General features: G+C 39.3%; 1 pseudogene across 1 annotated transcript; it reads right to left on the bottom strand.

The window, feature by feature from the left end:
- Positions 1-1,242: 1,242 nt before the first annotated feature.
- On the bottom strand, positions 1,243-10,774 carry LOC146662735 (uncharacterized; annotated as a pseudogene). Its single transcript, XR_014913411.1, has 5 exons — positions 10,755-10,774; positions 7,567-7,620; positions 7,442-7,468; positions 4,581-5,177; positions 1,243-2,420 (listed from the first exon to the last, which is right to left on the bottom strand). The product of XR_014913411.1 is annotated as an uncharacterized LOC146662735 (transcript).
- Between the last annotated feature and the right edge of the window lie 6,707 nt (positions 10,775-17,481).

Raw genomic sequence — 17,481 nt, 5'->3', positions numbered from 1 at the left:
TAATATATATAACTTGGCCTACCCTTTTTAGTTTTGTTAATATTGGCAATAGTGAGAAGTGTTATTGTTGGGCTTGTGAAAACAAAGTGTATATAACAAAGTATTGAGATTAACTTTTGTTATTGACCAAATGCTTATTTTCCATCATTATTATATGTTATCCAAAGCAGTTAGAATCACATTCAGTACATGTACACCAAGCTACTGTTTTTCTAACAATTACCAATGATTTGAATATCAGAGCAAGAAACTTGTGACAGACAAAATATGAAGCACATTTTAGTTGACTAATGGAAGTTTGTGGGTGCAAACAGAGGCAAAGAGAGGCTCAAAAATCTGGAGGACAGCCACAGCTAGAGTGAAAGAGAACCAACATTGACAAGCAACCATTCACCACACTTCTGCTCAAGCAGACATGGTACATATCAAATATTTAAAATATTCCCTCTCGCCCCTTGAATGTCCTGCGTAGTATCTTAGTTGTTCCTAGGACTGCGCTCTACTAGACAAGGGTCTCTGATGGTCCCTAAATTGGGATACAGCCAGGGAGTTCATGCTCGGACACATACACGCCCACCACTCGCTTTTGCTCAATGAGGGACTGGAGCATGTAATACGTGCTGTTCCAGCGCGTGGGAACTCGGCACCTGTGATTAACCCCTTACCTGCCGCTCAAACATAGACATTTCTCAGACCGGTGTATCGGTCCCCGTTATCGGGGGACTTGTAACGAGTACTTTAGAAAATGTGGTGTTGAGGCCGATACCAGATACCAGTATTGGTGCATCCCTGCTTACCATAGTGATTATAGTCAGGTAAAAGGAGAGTCATTTTCATGACACTAAAAACTCTTAAGCTCAATTTACCCTTCTGTACATAATAATGTCCTTATGGATTATGAAAGTAGTCTGATTAATCTCACTTTGGTTGTTAGAAAGCACAGCTTGTTTGCAGTTTGGAAGGAAAACTCATCCGTTTAGCATCTTAAACACACCCTTTGCAAACTTCATACCTACAGCAAGGTTTTGAGATAAAATTTTATGACCTTATTTTCCTTGAAGAGAATTTCAGTTTATAATAAGCTGCAGGAACCCTGTTCAGTGTGATCGGAGAACAGCCAAGTCTCCTCTGATAAACCTCCACCTCTGCCACTGAAAACAGTTGATCTGAACCTGAAATCATGGCTCAAACTACACATTTTTCACATCAAACTGTTTAAGAAAACACTAGACAAAGCATTAGTTATATTTGATGAACTCTAAGTGTATCAGGATTTCATAACACAAACTTCAAATCAACAAGAAAACAGCTGCAGAACATGTGAATCAAAATACATTCAATAACATGTGGACTTCAAGGAGAGCGTAAAGACACGAAAGTGAAACTAGGCAACGACAGGTTTCAAAATCTTTAAAATGGTCATTATTCCCTCTATAAACAAGTAATTTTCAATAATCCAAATTGTAACTTTTGAACCACCAATTCTATATTTGGATATTTTTTAATATATTTGGTTTTCTGCAAACACTGTCCAATGGGTATATAGTACTGCAGCAACTGTAAGCCCCTGCTTACATGTTTGTACCGAGTAGGAGATGCTCTGTATGTTATTGTACATCTGTATAACAACAATAAAGGGATTCTATTCTATTCCAGCTTCCTGGATGAAACATTCAGGATTATATACACTGCAGGCCCAGAAATCAGAGCTACCGCATCAGATCCAAGTGTGACATCAGCTGCACTCTTTACAGGAGACTCCATCTGAACTCTGTGGAGCCTGATCTCAAGGTGTTTAAGTCTGACCCTGAAACCAGAAGAGGATCTTTCTGTCTCTTCAGATTCATTGTGATCCAGTGATTTCAGTCCTGCATGATCACGCTGATGTTTGCGCAGAGCAGATAATGAAGTGAATGATTTTGCACATTGGTAACAGTGAAACAGTTTATTTACAGCGTGGGATCGTTTGTATTTGGAATTTGAACTGAGATTCCTGAAGCTCTTGTCATACTGGTCACAGCTGAAATTCTCTTCCAGTGTGTTTGTTCATGTTTGCTACGACCAGATGATTGCGAGAAGCTTCTGTCACAGTGTCTGCACTTGTATGGTTTCTCTCCGGTGTGGACTCGTTTATGCACTTTAAGGTCACCTGGAGTGGTGAAGGATGACCCGCACTGGTCACAGACGTGCTTTCTGACCCCACTGTGAATGACTTCATGGTTTTTTAATTGACTCGGTGTGGGGAAGCCTCTCCCACATTCTTTGCAGTAGTTCATTTTGTCTCCAGTGTGTCTACGTTGATGTATTGTTAGGCTCCATTGATTACTGAACATTTTTCCACAAAGGTCACAGTGAAAGTTTTTCCCACCACCACAGTGATGACAGGGTCGAGAACTGGATCCATCTGTGTCGCTCTGCTTCTAAACAAAGACACAGAGACGGTGTAAGTCAGCGAATTCCTTCAACATTTTTATCCTGAACATCGCCTGAAATAAAGAGCATCTCTGCCCACATCCAATACATTTTACTGTTTACATTATAACGCTCAGCTTACTGGACAAAATAGACTCTTCATTTGTAAGTAATCTACCTAATGGGAATGGTTAAACACCTAGATGCTCTACTCTGGATGCTGCAAGATACTAACCCCAAGCTGCTCTCCGATTTATCCATTGGAGTGTGAATGTTAGATAGAAAGGGGAGGAGCTTTTAAAACGTTACTTTTTCCATCATCAGGAGTTTCAATAGATTTGTGTCAGATTTGACTGAATATTCTGTACATGAAGTTTTCATGTCTTATTTAGCTTTGAACCATTGTATACTTCCCTTTGTTTGCCTTATATGACCTATTGTGCAGAAATTTGGACACGCGCGCACACACACACACACACACACACACACACACACACACACACACACACACACACACACACTTTTTAAATTGCAAAAACGAGCTATTGGAATAATAAATAAAGTTGGATTTAAGGAGTCCACCAACCAGTTTTTGTAGGATCATCTATGTTAAAATTCATGGACATTATACATTCTAAAACTTTAGAAATAATGTATCTAGTGATGAAAAAGAATGTTCCAATTTGTATTTTAAGTATGTTTAAACTAAGAGATGGAAAATATGATTTGAGGGGGTCTTATAAGTTTGAAATACCTAAAGTGAGAACCAATGTTACGTATAGATGTGTGTCAGTTTTGGGAGTGAAATTGAATACTTGAATGGACATTTCAGTTACTGTATGATTGACTACTTTTATGTAAAACGATAATCTGTGTTCTCCAATAGTTGATTCTGTTCATCTGGACATAATGTTTCTCCCAAGAAACGTTTCATCACTCATCCAAATGACTTCTTCAGTCTCAGCTGACTGCAGGTTTCCCCAATCTTATAAACATACATTTGCATAATGACTGAAAACAGCCCACTGAGGAACAAATGGGCTGGGAGGTCAGTTCCTTAATCTTAATTATGCAAAGTCTCATGACCATTGATCAACAACCACTGATCAAAGACCACTGATCAATGGCCATGAGTACCATTCACAGAGAGTTGGGGAATGGCTGCAATCACAGCATTGTAAGATGGTGACAGATGTACCCTTAGGCCCCCTCTTTGATTCAGAAATGATCTTTCCCTTTTCACGTAAATGGCCTCCTTGACTCCACCCTCAAACCAGCGTTCCTCCCTGTCCAAGATGTGTACATCCTCATCCTTGAAAGAGTGTCCACTGGCCTGTAGGTGTAAATAGACCAGAGGTTGTTTGGTTTCGCCGATGTATAAATCCTGGCAGTCCTCCTGGCACTTAACAGCGTACACTATGTTACTCTGTTTGTGTCGGGGGACCCGATCCTTGGAGCGGACCAATTTTTTGTGCAGCGTGTTTTGGGGTTTAAAAGCCACAGAGACCCGGTGTTTAGAAAAAAAATGTGTCTCAACTGCTCCGATACTCCTGACACATATGGGATCACTACAGGTTTTCGCTTAGGCAGGCGGTTGTCCTTCTCTCCTGGATCAGCTGGAGCTTTCTTTAGGTGCTTTTCCAGCTTTGACAAAAGTCCAGCTGGGATAACCACATTTACTCAATGCATTCTTTGGTACATCTTTCGCCATCTTGCAATGCTGTGATTGCAGCCATTCCCCAACTCTCTGTGAATGGTACTCATGGCCATTGATCAGTGGTCTTTGATCAGCGGGTTTTGGTCAGTGGTTGTTGATCAATGGTCATGAGAATTTGCATAATTAAGATTAAGGAACTGACCTCCCAGCCCATTGTTCCTTCAGTGGGCTGGTTTCAGTCATTATGCAAATGTGCTGTTTATAAGATTGGGGAAACCTGCAGTCAGCTGAGACTGAAGACGAGTGACGAAACGTTTGTCCCACAAAACGCTACGTCCAGATGGACAGAATCAACTTTTTGGAGATTTACCTTCCTGGATGATTGAGAATGCATCAAGACAATAACCTGTGTTGTTGTTGACCAAAATAAATTTCACTTCACTTTTGAAAATTAAACTACATTCATTTAATACTTCAAAATAACTGCAACTGTAAAAATATAAATACATACCTCACAGTAACTGCATTTGTAGAGTCTCTTTCTGGTGTGAATTTTTTGGTGTTTTTTCAGCGAACGTGGCTCTTTAAAAGCCTTCTCACACAGGTCACATTTGTAAGGTCTCTCCTCAGTGTGGGTAAACATGTGGCTCTCTAAATCTTTTGAGTTCACAAAGACTTTTCCACACTGATCACAGCAGTAAACATCATTTTTGGTGTGAATGCGCCGGTGAACATTTCGGTGCCCTGACTGGGTGAAGGTTTTTCCACAAATGTCACAACCGTATGGCTTGATTCCAGAGTGAACAACTTGATGAATTCGTAAGTACCTACTGTGAGCAAAGGCTTTACCACAGTGATCACAGCTGTATGCTTTAACTCCACTGTGGATGACTTGGTGTGATTTTAAGCTTCCATCCTGGGTAAAAGACTTTCCACACAATTCACAGCTGTAAGGTTTAACTCCACTGTGGATGACTTGGTGTGTTTTTAGGCGTTCAGCCCGGGTAAAAGATTTTCCACACAACTCACAGTTGTGTTTTTTCTCTCTCTTTCTTCTGTGAGGTTTGTCGTCCTCCTGAGAGCGCTGACTTCTGGCTCCATGTTGGTCCTGCAGTGACAGAGATACAAACAGAAGCAGTGTGTGAAATACAGTCGTGGAACAAACTGAAACTCCATTCAGGGTTTATATGCCGTTTTCAGTGTCAAATTCAAGCACTTTAAGCACTTTCAAGGTGCTTACACACACACAAATACTGCAAAAGGAACGGTCGCCTTATATACATAGTGTATAAACTCAAAATGCACATTTCACTTACAACTAAAGATGTGAAAATGTGAATAAACCAACTTGTTAGAGATATTCTTCTGTTGAAAAAACAGAAAAAATAAAAGAAAGAAATAAGTCTTATCAGTGGATAATGATGCTTCTTTCCTGTGTGACAAAAAAAAAAAAAAAAAAAAAAAAAAAAAATAGGAGACAGATGTTTGTTTCTCGCCCTATGACAGCTGGGATAGGCTCCAGCGCCCCCCGCGACCCTGAAAAAGTATAAGCGGAAGCGAATGGATGGATGGATGTGTGTTTTTTTTTTAAGTTCATTTCCAATAAAACAGTTTTATTGCTAGCTACATTGCTGTCTGTATTATTGCTAAAGTCCTAAATGATCACCTTTAAAGCGTTTGTGCTAATAACATCATGTACAGTCACACAGGCATGGAGAACAGCACTGACTGGGAGAGGCGTTAAATAGATCACATAGTTCAATTCAACATATTCAACAAGACTTGAAGAATGCACAAGCATTTACTTAAAATCTTTTTAATTTATCATCTGTGATGTTATTATGTACAAGTCCAATGTATTTTGTTCATGTCCCCAAATAAACAGGCAGCCTTAAAGTATGAAATATTCATATACAAGTTACTTTAAAAAAAGTCATTAATTACTAATTACTTAGTCAATATTGTATTTAAAATACTTATCTAATTACTGTGTCAGAAAAGTAACTTAATTACTAAATAAATAATTTAACTAAATACTTCTTAAAATCCCTATAAACCTTGAGTGGGCAAACAATAGAAATTAAACTCTTTAAACAATAAATAAAGTTTTTTAAAGACGGAGACTGAGGTACGCAGAGGTAGCATCTCTTCCACAATGTAGCCTGCAATCATCTTTTTAAGCTCACCTTCAGACGCTTTCTGTGCTGCTGAAGTAAAATCAGGTTTTGCCTGCTTAGCAGGAGTTGCCGCGGTGTTATCCATGGATGACGAACAAGAATCACCCAGAAGTGTTCGTTTATGCTCTCGTGTCAGGCGCTTCAGTAGATTACTCGTGCTATTAACAGCAGCCGATAGTTTTTTCTCCCCAGGACATAGCTTACATTTCACTGTAATGTTCTGGTCTGCTTGTTTCAGAAAAGTGAAGAGACGGGAATATGTCCATTTCATAAAACAGCCACTCGCTTCAGCCGAGTCCGACATCTTCTGCTTTAGAATACGACTGTGCAGCAAACTGGCGCGAAATGACGTGCAGCTGCACTACAGCGATTGAGTTTACTTCTACGTTTAGAAAACAAATTACTGAAATTAAATAATGATATTCAGCGAGTTTAATTATTTTACAATGTAACGAAAGTACATTTAACAGTAATTAGTTACTCTACTTTTTCAGTGGAAAAGTAATTTAATTACAGTAACGCATTACTTAGTAACGCATTACACCCAACACTGATAATTGACACACAAAAGAAAACAACGACTACACTACACACTAACTACACAAGATGACACACTAACTTGAGACTCCAAATACGGTAAAACGTCACAAATCTCTCACGTATCAAAACTCTCTCTCTCATTCACTGGTCATTCCTAAAACTTCCCCCTCTTCCCAAACAACCAGATGCCACATGTTGCCATATAATTTTTTGATTGGTTGAAATGGTATATTTTCCCACCAATAGGGAAGGAGTGCTTTTCCTTTTTTTCAATCAAAGGCAAAGCGTGTTTGCTAGTAGTGATGGGATTTCCGGCTCGGCTCACTAAAAAGAGACGGCTCTTTCGGCTCCCAACCTGCTCTTCAGGTTGTTTGATGGTTTAATTAATTTATTATTAACAAAAATATAAAATTGTGCAAAAAAAGAAAAAAAAAAAGAATTACTACAGTGGTTTTATTTATATATGTGGTGGCCCCTAGAGACAAGGCACGTACAAACTCCAAAACACATTTCTAGCGTTAACTGACCTTCCAAAACAGAGCTACCTAGATCACTTAAATTACACAATTGAAAGCATATGTGTATCGTGTGTGTATTTATACACAAACGCTCATATATATTCAAATAATTAAAAAAAAAAAAAAAGTTCATTTACCTGTTTACCACACACCAAATCCCTTCCCTATGAATTCAAACAAGGATGGAAAAGATAAAGCTGCTGTTAACATCCAGCTGTGCACACAGTTTCAATAACAGTGTAACTGAGATATTTTTCCTCACCTTTTGAGTTGAAGTCATTGTTTCCTCTGAAGTGGCTGAGCTGAGTCCAAATGGCTGAAACACACAAAACGACGTATATATTTTTTTGTCAGGGATAAAATATATGTATATTCTTTCTATACATCTCTCATGCACACATACAGTTTGTAAAATCCTCGTCTGGATTCTAAAAATAACGTCTCTGTTAGGTTTTGTATTGTTGATTGTCATTTATGCTTAGAAACATCTACTTATATATGCTTAGAGTTTTATAATTAGTTGTAGATTGGTAGAGGCTTGATCCTTGATAGTCTGCAAACTTTGTGTGCATTAGAGAGCACGAGAGAGGTCGTACCTTGTCTTATTGTTTTACGGTAGGATTAACGTAGCTACGTCTGTTCTAGTCTAAGTGCTTTTTGTTTAGATGAACTGCTGGACTTCCTCACCGTGTTATCTAGGGTGAACCATCTAGGGTGAGGGGGAGACTACCCTCTTCCTGACACACACACACACACACACACACACACACACACACACACACACACACACACACACACACACACACACACACACGTTGTGATATTTTGATACTACGGTTAGCATTTACAGGATATTGTTTTGTAGTAATATTATACAGGAGAACTGTTACTCAATAAGGCCCATTTACTAGTTGTTTTTCTTTCTCTGTGACCCAAGAATTAATGTGTAAGACTCACAGGCTGGTACCCCAAGGTCGAAAATACCACAGAGACGAGACCACTTCCTTACTCCCATCCTCCCTTCCTTATCCTTTAGAAAAGAGCTTGTTAAAGGCCAGGTGGTTCGTTTCAGAATTCACTAATGAAAGAACTCTGTATTCTATGTCTAGGAGTGTATTTTGCTGGGATGATCATAAATTGTAGCTGAACTGATAAACTACACAAAGGATACTTCTTTGCTCACAAGGCAGGAAGACGTTTCCTTATTTGGTCTGTACCGGTTTGAACTGAGAACCTGCTGACACACGAACCTTTTTCCTCTATATAAGCTGTTGTATGATAAATAAACCTTTGAGTCGATTTAGGAAGGCAACCTGAAGCAGTCTGTGTTTCCTTGTTCTCCCAAGCTGCTCCCGACGTCGTAACTAACCCAGCTGAGCGGCATACCTGAGTGTTACTTTGAATAATTAGGAATCTTATAAGGAAAGGACAAAACTCTGCTTATCGGTGCTCACGCCTTGGAGGGAAACCGGGACGGAGATTTTCTCTTCGATTTGGTGTCAAGAAGTGGGATTGCTGACGAAGGTAAATATGCGTCTTTCATATTTATATAAAGACCGTATTATACCTCTCTCAGTGATCGACCCATAAAACGGGATATGCTGACGAAGTTTCACTTAGTGATCCAGAGAGATACACTGACGACTTCCTTAGTCCCCGAATAAAGTAAATTAAAAAGCAGAAAGACACAGGAAGTTGCCTGTTGTATTGCGAGAAGTTGCTCGTTAAGTGAGAAGTTGCTCACCCAAACAAAAATTGCTAGCAATAAATTTAAAGTAACCTCAGCTGTGCCTCAGCAAAATACTAACATAAATCCTTCAAAGCGTGTAAACCCCTCTGGAAATCACTGAACATGGGTCAGAATAATTCAAAGACCACAGACAGGTCCGAGAAAAAAATCGAAATTAACTGTAAAACCAAAAAAAATAAAATATAAAAATAACGGCTCAGTACGCCTCCCACTTCCGGTCACGTGCAACCCACGTCCGCGAGTCGGTGAAGACTTCCATGATTACGTATCCAGAACGTGTGGAAGTGCTTATGTGACTGATTTTGTCTACAACTTAAGAACTGTAAGTACAATGCATTCTAATTTCTTTTCGGAGCCCTATCCCGAACGATTATCGCCAGAAACCAGGTCAGTAGAAATGTTGAATACCATTTGCGATAAGAAAAGTAGTCTGCTTAAAAAGTCCTGTAGAAAATATATGATAGAATGCCGCAACGTGATACATCAAATGTTACCACTATGGAAAAAGGGACCGGAACCAGGTGTAGATGCTTTAACATCAAATAAAACTAGTGCAGGCTCTGGCATAGAAAATAAATCTACCGCAGGAAAAGCTAGTCTTGCATGTTCAGCCGTTCAGCCTACAGCCCCACACCCTTACGATGAGACCGAATTAATAGTCGCTGTAGCAGCTGCACGTAAACAATGTCAGCATTCTGATCCAACCAGCTCAAAAGAAAGCGACGAAAAACCTGAATCATATGCAACGGATCTTAGCCATCTCTTTAAACAGGATCAGGAAAAACAATATATACGCCGCGAGGAAGAATTAGCAGAACATAGAAAAAGAGAAAAACTTTTGAAAGAAGAATGTGAGGAACTTATGAGAAAAAATTTAGACGACTATGAAGAAAAACTTTTGCATCAGGCAGTGTCCACGATAGACACCCACATGAAACGCCACGATATCGTAGCTAGAGGTTTAGAGGTAGCTAAAGAAATACCTGTTACCCGAACTTTAATAAAGACTTATCTAAAAGGAAAAAAGGAAAAACAAAGCCAGAATGACAAAGGTCCTCACGCCAACACTCGCGGTAGTAAACAAACAGACCCAAAATCTAGTGACGTCAATGACGCTTACCCCTTTATGATAATAGGAGATCAGTGTTGTATTCAGCCCCCTAAAATCTCAGAATTAGTGACAACTATTAAAGAGCTTCCCGATCCTCTTAAAAATCCTACAGCCTTTGTCTCTGCACTACAGAGAAGTACCAGATATCACCATTTGGGTGGTCCGGATTACAGGTACATATTGTGTCAATGCATTCCTGGAGTAACCGAGTCACAACTCATAAGAGAGATAGGTGAATTAGATCCAAAGCATGATAAAGCATCCACAACTGCAGAGTTTTTGTGGGTAAATAATGACAAAATCACCGATTTCTTTAAGAATCTAAAGAAATTCCTGCTAACAATGTCCAGAGACAAAATTGACTTAAATGCAGCAACTATGTGTAAACAGAAGCCTGATGAATCTATCCTAGTATTCATAAAACGCTTTATGCACTGTTGGACAAGCTAGAGGTGCAAATTTAGCTCAGTTTTCCAGCAGCCGCAGACACCCAGAGCAAAAATGAATTTGTGTATTTAATTTAACACAAAGGGTGAAATGTTTGCTGACACTGATAACAGCTTATGTTTTCTCTGCCCTATGTACCGACCTGATGGAGAAGGAACAGCCTCTGTGTCAGCTGGACGCCTCAGCAGAGAATGAACTCAACATCCTTTTTGTCCGGTACTCTATGTCACACACTGTGCCAAAAAAAAAAAAAAAAAAAACGTGTACAAATACAACAAGCCACACTTTTGTTTCTCTCACACTGTTCAACAACATGATAACTGCTCACACAAGTGAAGGTCAAACAGTGGTTTTGTCACATAACTCAGACATAGGTTACGACATAACTAAACCATGTCGACACATAGATCTAACCTACCTTATATTGACTTTACACCTCATCACGCACAGCTGAAAAACAACAAGCCAGTATATGTCAAGCAATAACCCCTCTAATCGAAGAGAAAATCTCCGTCCCGGTTTCCCTCCAAGGCGTGAGCACCGATAAGCAGAGTTTTGTCCTTTCCTTATAAGATTCCTAATTATTCAAAGTAACACTCAGGTATGCCGCTCAGCTGGGTTAGTTACGACGTCGGGAGCAGCTTGGGAGAACAAGGAAACACAGACTGCTTCAGGTTGCCTTCCTAAATCGACTCAAAGGTTTATTTATCATACAACAGCTTATATAGAGGAAAAAGGTTCGTGTGTCAGCAGGTTCTCAGTTCAAACCGGTACAGACCAAATAAGGAAACGTCTTCCTGCCTTGTGAGCAAAGAAGTATCCTTTGTGTAGTTTATCAGTTCAGCTACAATTTATGATCATCCCAGCAAAATACACTCCTAGACATAGAATACAGAGTTCTTTCATTAGTGAATTCTGAAACGAACCACCTGGCCTTTAACAAGCTCTTTTCTAAAGGATAAGGAAGGGAGGATGGGAGTAAGGAAGTGGTCTCGTCTCTGTGGTATTTTCGACCTTGGGGTACCAGCCTGTGAGTCTTACACATTAATTCTTGGGTCACAGAGAAAGAGAAAAACAACTAGTAAATGGGCCTTATTGAGTAACAGTTCTCCTGTATAATATTACTACAAAACAATATCCTGTAAATGCTAACCGTAGTATCAAAATATCACAACAACACACACACCTCTTTGTTTGTATGTAGACGTCATATGTTAATGAGGTCTCCCTTATGCATGAGTAACAAGAAGAACTTTGCCTACTTCGTGTCTTGCTTGCTGTGTAATTATATTGCCTTCAACATTCCAGCGAATAGGTTCAAGCTACAAACCTATCAGTCTCTGTGAAGGTTCTCAGGCATCCAGATTGTGGTAATTTAAGGAGCTTACACTATGCCAGCCAAAAGACTCGATTTTGCCACATTTCCACAACTGCTGCCCATAGTGGAGCTCATCACAGCCAGGGAAACCACCATAAAGATTAATAAATTACCACAACCTAAATCAGAACAAATCAGGACCAAAGTCTCAGCCACTGTCTCCAGTGCAAAAGTTCCTACATCAAACCTTATAATACAAGAAGAGAAAGCAGTCACATCCCTGAGAAAAAGACAACTGTTGTTCGTAACACATTGGATTATCAAACAAAAATTACTACTCTCCTCAGTGGCAACAACAACAAAAAAGTTTAGTTCCCTATGAATTCAAACATGGTGATAGAGATGGTTCTCACAAGCTAATCTGACTGTATAATGAACAGACAAAAAATGATCCCTGTTGTCTTTCACCCTCTACGCTGCAGACCTCTCCATCAACTCCCCATGCTGCCACCTACAGGTGAGGACTGTGATGAGCCCTCACCTGTATAGGTACCTGGGTGTTCACTTGAATAAACTGGACTGGAGCCACAACACTGCGGCTGAGGTCATTTGGAGTCCAGGGAGCGCTTCTAAAGACCTTCTATGACTCTGTGGTGGCATCTGTCATTTTTACAGTGAGGTATGTTGGAGCAGCAGTTTATCGACAGATGAGAGGAAGAGGTTGGATAAACTCATCAGGAAGGCCAGCTCTGTTCTGGGATGCACCCTGGACCCAGTGCAGGTGGTGGGAGACAGAAGGACTCTGGCCAAAATAACATCTCTGATGGACAGAGTCTCCCAGCCCATGCATGTAGATGTTGCTGCAGAGCTGCTTCAGTGACAGACTGCTGCATCCTCGATGCATGAAGGAGCGTTTCTGCAGGTCCTTCCTCCCTGCAGTGTCAGACTGTACAATCAACACTGCTCCCAACAAACATAGATGTTTACATCAGCGCTGTAACTGCACTATTTTATCAATCGATTCAAACTACAACCCGGGTTTGCCTCTTATCTGTATTTAATTTTAGTAACTGTACAGTACTCTGTTTTTGGTAACTATTGTCCTTGAAGTAAATTTGTTAAAAAATTGTGTGTTTCTGTTCTGTGTCCTGTTTGTTTGTATATGCGTTTTTCTTCCTACTGTTACAACCAAATTTCCCCTTGTAGGACAATTAAAGGATTATTCCATTCTATTCTAACAATGACTGGTTTTGGTCTTTACATTCCACATCGCTGGCATTGCATCTTTCAACATGTTTCCGGGTGGCAGTAATGAACTGAACAACATTTGAATCTGCTCCAGTTGCTATATGATAGTCAGTAGATCTGCTACAAACTGGAGATCATATGCAAGTTTTGCAAATTAAATCATGAATATTCCTAACTTAGCATTAAAAAGAAAGTTTTCTAACTCTCCTCCACACTCAAAAACAGATGACAAACCAACTGACACACCTGTGTCACTCACTTTCTTAAATCCACCCACTCTCACAGGGTCGACTCAATCACACTGGGTCTATTTATTACTAATCACAGTGTAACTAATCACTGTAAATTCACAGTAAATGCCATCTCCTTACAAATATTTATTAAATTGACCATACGTATATAAACTGTATATAACTACCAACTCTCTTTGTGAATATAATTTGGCATTTCTTACTGATGTAAATAAATACATAATGATTTCATTCAGTTTAAAGGTTTATTTGCAAGACGCAAAAAGAGAAAAAATTGAAAGTTACAAATGTATTGTGTATGAAACAAATTCAAACGTCGGGGAAGATGTGTGTAACAGGTTACTCTGGCTGTAGACTATGGCACTTGGCCACAGGTGGCGCTAGTTGACTCGACACCATTTGAGTGCACTAGTGATGGGAATTCCGACTCTTTTTAGAGAACCGGGTCTTTCAGCTCGACTCACTACAAAGATCCAGCTCTTTTGGCTCCCAACCAGCTCTTCATGTTGTTTTGTTGCTTTAATTAAATTATTATTAACAACAATATAAAATAATGCACAAAATGAATTACTAATTTAAAAAAAAAAAAAAAAAAAAAAAAAAAGTAGTTTTACATATATGTTTATTAGGGCTGCCACAAACGATTATTCTGATAGTCGACTAGTCACCGATTATTTTTGCGATTAGTCGACTAATCAGATCATCATCCATTGGACGTAAAACGTACAGCTTATTGCACCAGCAGCATCTGCTCTTATATAACTATCATTAGCTTACAGCTTTAAATGTTTCAGGTCTGTGCTAACTAAAAATAAAGACAAGATGATAGTTTACTGAATTTAAATGAAATTTCCAGATTGTTTCAGTGGAGTTTAATAAACTCAGCTGTCTGGTCCTTGCCATCTAAAATATAATAGGACACTGGAGTATATTGAGTTGTCTGGTTGATGTTTATTCAGCTGTGTAAAAACTATAACTTTAATCTCAGCCAAACCGATTTACTCAGGAACAAATAAAATACTGAAAAAAGCCAAACAATAACATGTTTAAGTTATCTAAGTGACTTATATATCATGTTTAACCTGAGTAACGAAAGACGGCGGTGGGTTTGAAAACGATTTGCCGGGAGTCCGGTGTTCTCACGGCTCTAGTGAGCCTTGAACCCGGGCTAGGTATTGACCTGTTGTGTAACAGACGTCTCCAAAAACGTCGGGACGCTTTTGAAAATATGTGGTGTCTTGATAAACTGAGCAGATATTTGAGGTTTACACAGCTACATTCTCGCCTGAAAATATGTTAAACGTTTATTTTGTGACCCAGAAAGTATAATAAGAGTAATATTAAAACTAAGTAGTTGCCGCTATTGTGGGAAACTGAGCAAGGCCATGCTATGAATTCTGCGACACAGCTTCTTCTTCTTCGGGGTTTAACGACAGCTGGCATCCTTATACATGCAGTGCTGCCATCTTCTGTTTCAGTCCGTTATTACACTTAAATCCTACTACTTATTCCTGCGTCTTTTGGGCTCTTACAAAGTTTCAAACGTCACGTCGACTATTAAGTCAGTCGTCAACGATTTTGATAGTCGACGTAATCGTGACTAGTCGACTAATCATGGCAGCCCTACTGAGATATATATATATATATATATATATATATATATATATATATATATATATATATATATATATATATATATATATATATATATATATATATATATATATATATATATATATATATATATATATATATATATATCTATCTATCTATCTATCTATCTATCTATCTATCTATATATATATATATATATATATATGTGTATGTATGTATATGCTAGAGACAACGCATGTACAAACTCCAAAACACATTTGTAGCATTAACTGAACTTCCAAAACAGAGCTACCTAGATCACTTTACACAATTGAAAGCATATGTGTATTATTTGTGTATTTATACACAAGCACTCACATATATTCAAATAATTAAAAATAAAATGTTCATTTGTGGGTTTTGATAATCGATTAAAATCGATTCTAGCTTGGATAACGTGATATCGATTCATTAAAATCCTGAATCGATTTTTTAATATAAATTTATTTTGCCCTCAGGTGAAACCTCACAAAATTTCAACAACCACCAAACAGCTAAAACAGGAAATGACAGCAGGTACACGGATTCTGCACAAAGACGTAAACACAAAGCGCGGACCGGTGGATCAGAATCAGTGAGATGTCGCCTTTCTCACCTGACACGGTCGGGGCTGAAAGCCGACAGCTCGCTGATTCTAATGTTTCGGCGGGTCCGCGCTTTGTGTTCACGCCCTTTTTGCGCTGATTCTAAAGCTGCAGGTTTTATCTCTCACCAAACAATACTGACCGAACCAGCAGCAAAGGAGGTCCAAACTACGCTTCCCATAAACTTCGCCATGGATTCCCTCTTAGTTTTGCCGTTTTGCTTCCACCATGATAAAAATCACACTTCATGCACAGCTCTCTCTCTCTCTCTGTACTTCATTCCTTTCTAAAAATCTGTTTTCTGCATTATTGGCTTGCTTGTTACGCACAAGTCTACCGTTGTTTACAGCGCTGTCGGCCGCTGTTTTTTTTTTTTCCTTTTACTTACTTTCGAGCTTAGCGGTGTCTCTAATAAAACCGCTGTAAGGTCAGAGGTAATGTTCATGTGTTGATTAATGGTTTTCTTTTGTTTTTGACGTACTGCAGAATATTTTTATAAAATCCCAGGCCAGGAAAATCACCTTCATGTTTTTCTGTGTTTTATCTTCAGCTACTTTGACATAAAGGCCTCTGTTGTGACGCTCACACCTTTGATAAAGTTTTGCGAGTGTCAGCTTCCTTTTTATAGATACAAAAATATGTAAATGTACTGATCTGAATTAGAATATTTCTGACTGAAGCAAAATTTCCCAGATTCAAATAGAATCGAATCGTGGATCAAATCGATTCGGGACCTTGTGAATCGGAATCGAATCTAGAAATCAGTGATGATACCCAGCCCTAATTAAACCTAATTTAAAATATGAAAACAAAAAGAAGATGCACATTCTCTGTCATATGGACCTGCATGAATAAACTTTCTGAATCCTTTATCATCCGCAACTGAAAATAGTTGTGTATGATTACTATACCTTTCTAATGTGACGTTGTTGTCCCTGGCTCTCTTTCTCTCTTTCCCTCCAGCTCTGTTCCTGTGCTACTGCCTAACTACCGCCCTCCCCCCTCCTCCCAGTGCAAAGCACAGGCTCGTGTGCAGAGTGAAGCGGAAAAAAGTGTGTGAGAGAGGGTGAGAGAAAAAAAAGAAGAAAAAAATCAACAACAACAACAACAACACGGCTCCCAATAAGGAGTCGGCTCGCATCGTTCACTTTAAAGGTTCGACTCTAAGAGCCGTTTCGTTCGCGACCGACACATCACTAGAGTGCACACATAGTAAACTGCACGCTTTAGTTGTGAAGCGAAAACACTGAAATCTGAGTAATAAATGGTACAAGAGTAGCGATAACGAAGACAAGATTCTCCATATCGTTTACTGTTGGTGTACCGTGAAGAGCATCATTGTGGTGACGTTTATTGTTTGCCGTTTTCGCGATCGCCTCGTGAGAATATCACAAGGTAAACGCGACATTTTAAAACACTTTGTGGTTCAACAGCAAGTAGACTAACGGATTGTGTTTGAGAGAACCTCAAAAATGTCACAGATAAAATATTTGGTGTTTTTGCTGGTTTTTCATCAGCGGCTCCTCAAAAGCATGTTTACCATACAGCTGTTCGACTTACGCCAGTTAATCTGGAACACCGGTTAGCTACGGTTAGCTTTTAGCCCAACATCGATCTCGGCTCGCTTGTCGCGCATCCACCTCGCGCACACAGTTTTCGACGGGCCGACGCTGAGACGCGGCGTCCTATCCCGTCTATTTGGAGCTCACAAAATGCCGCAGCAGCGCAGCATGTCTCCATCTAGCTGCGCTTGCTGGCGTTTTACTAAATCCAAACGTTTTGGTCGGCTATAGACGGTTTTTCTGTAGTTTCGAC

Source organism: Rhamphochromis longiceps, linkage group LG9, assembly GCF_057381845.1.
Source record: "Rhamphochromis longiceps isolate RC_006_pf linkage group LG9, R_longiceps_female_GT1.1, whole genome shotgun sequence".
Lineage (NCBI taxonomy): Eukaryota > Metazoa > Chordata > Actinopteri > Cichliformes > Cichlidae > Rhamphochromis > Rhamphochromis longiceps.
The sequence above is the reverse complement of the archived record's forward strand: the minus strand, read 5'-3'. Positions and strand labels throughout refer to the sequence as shown.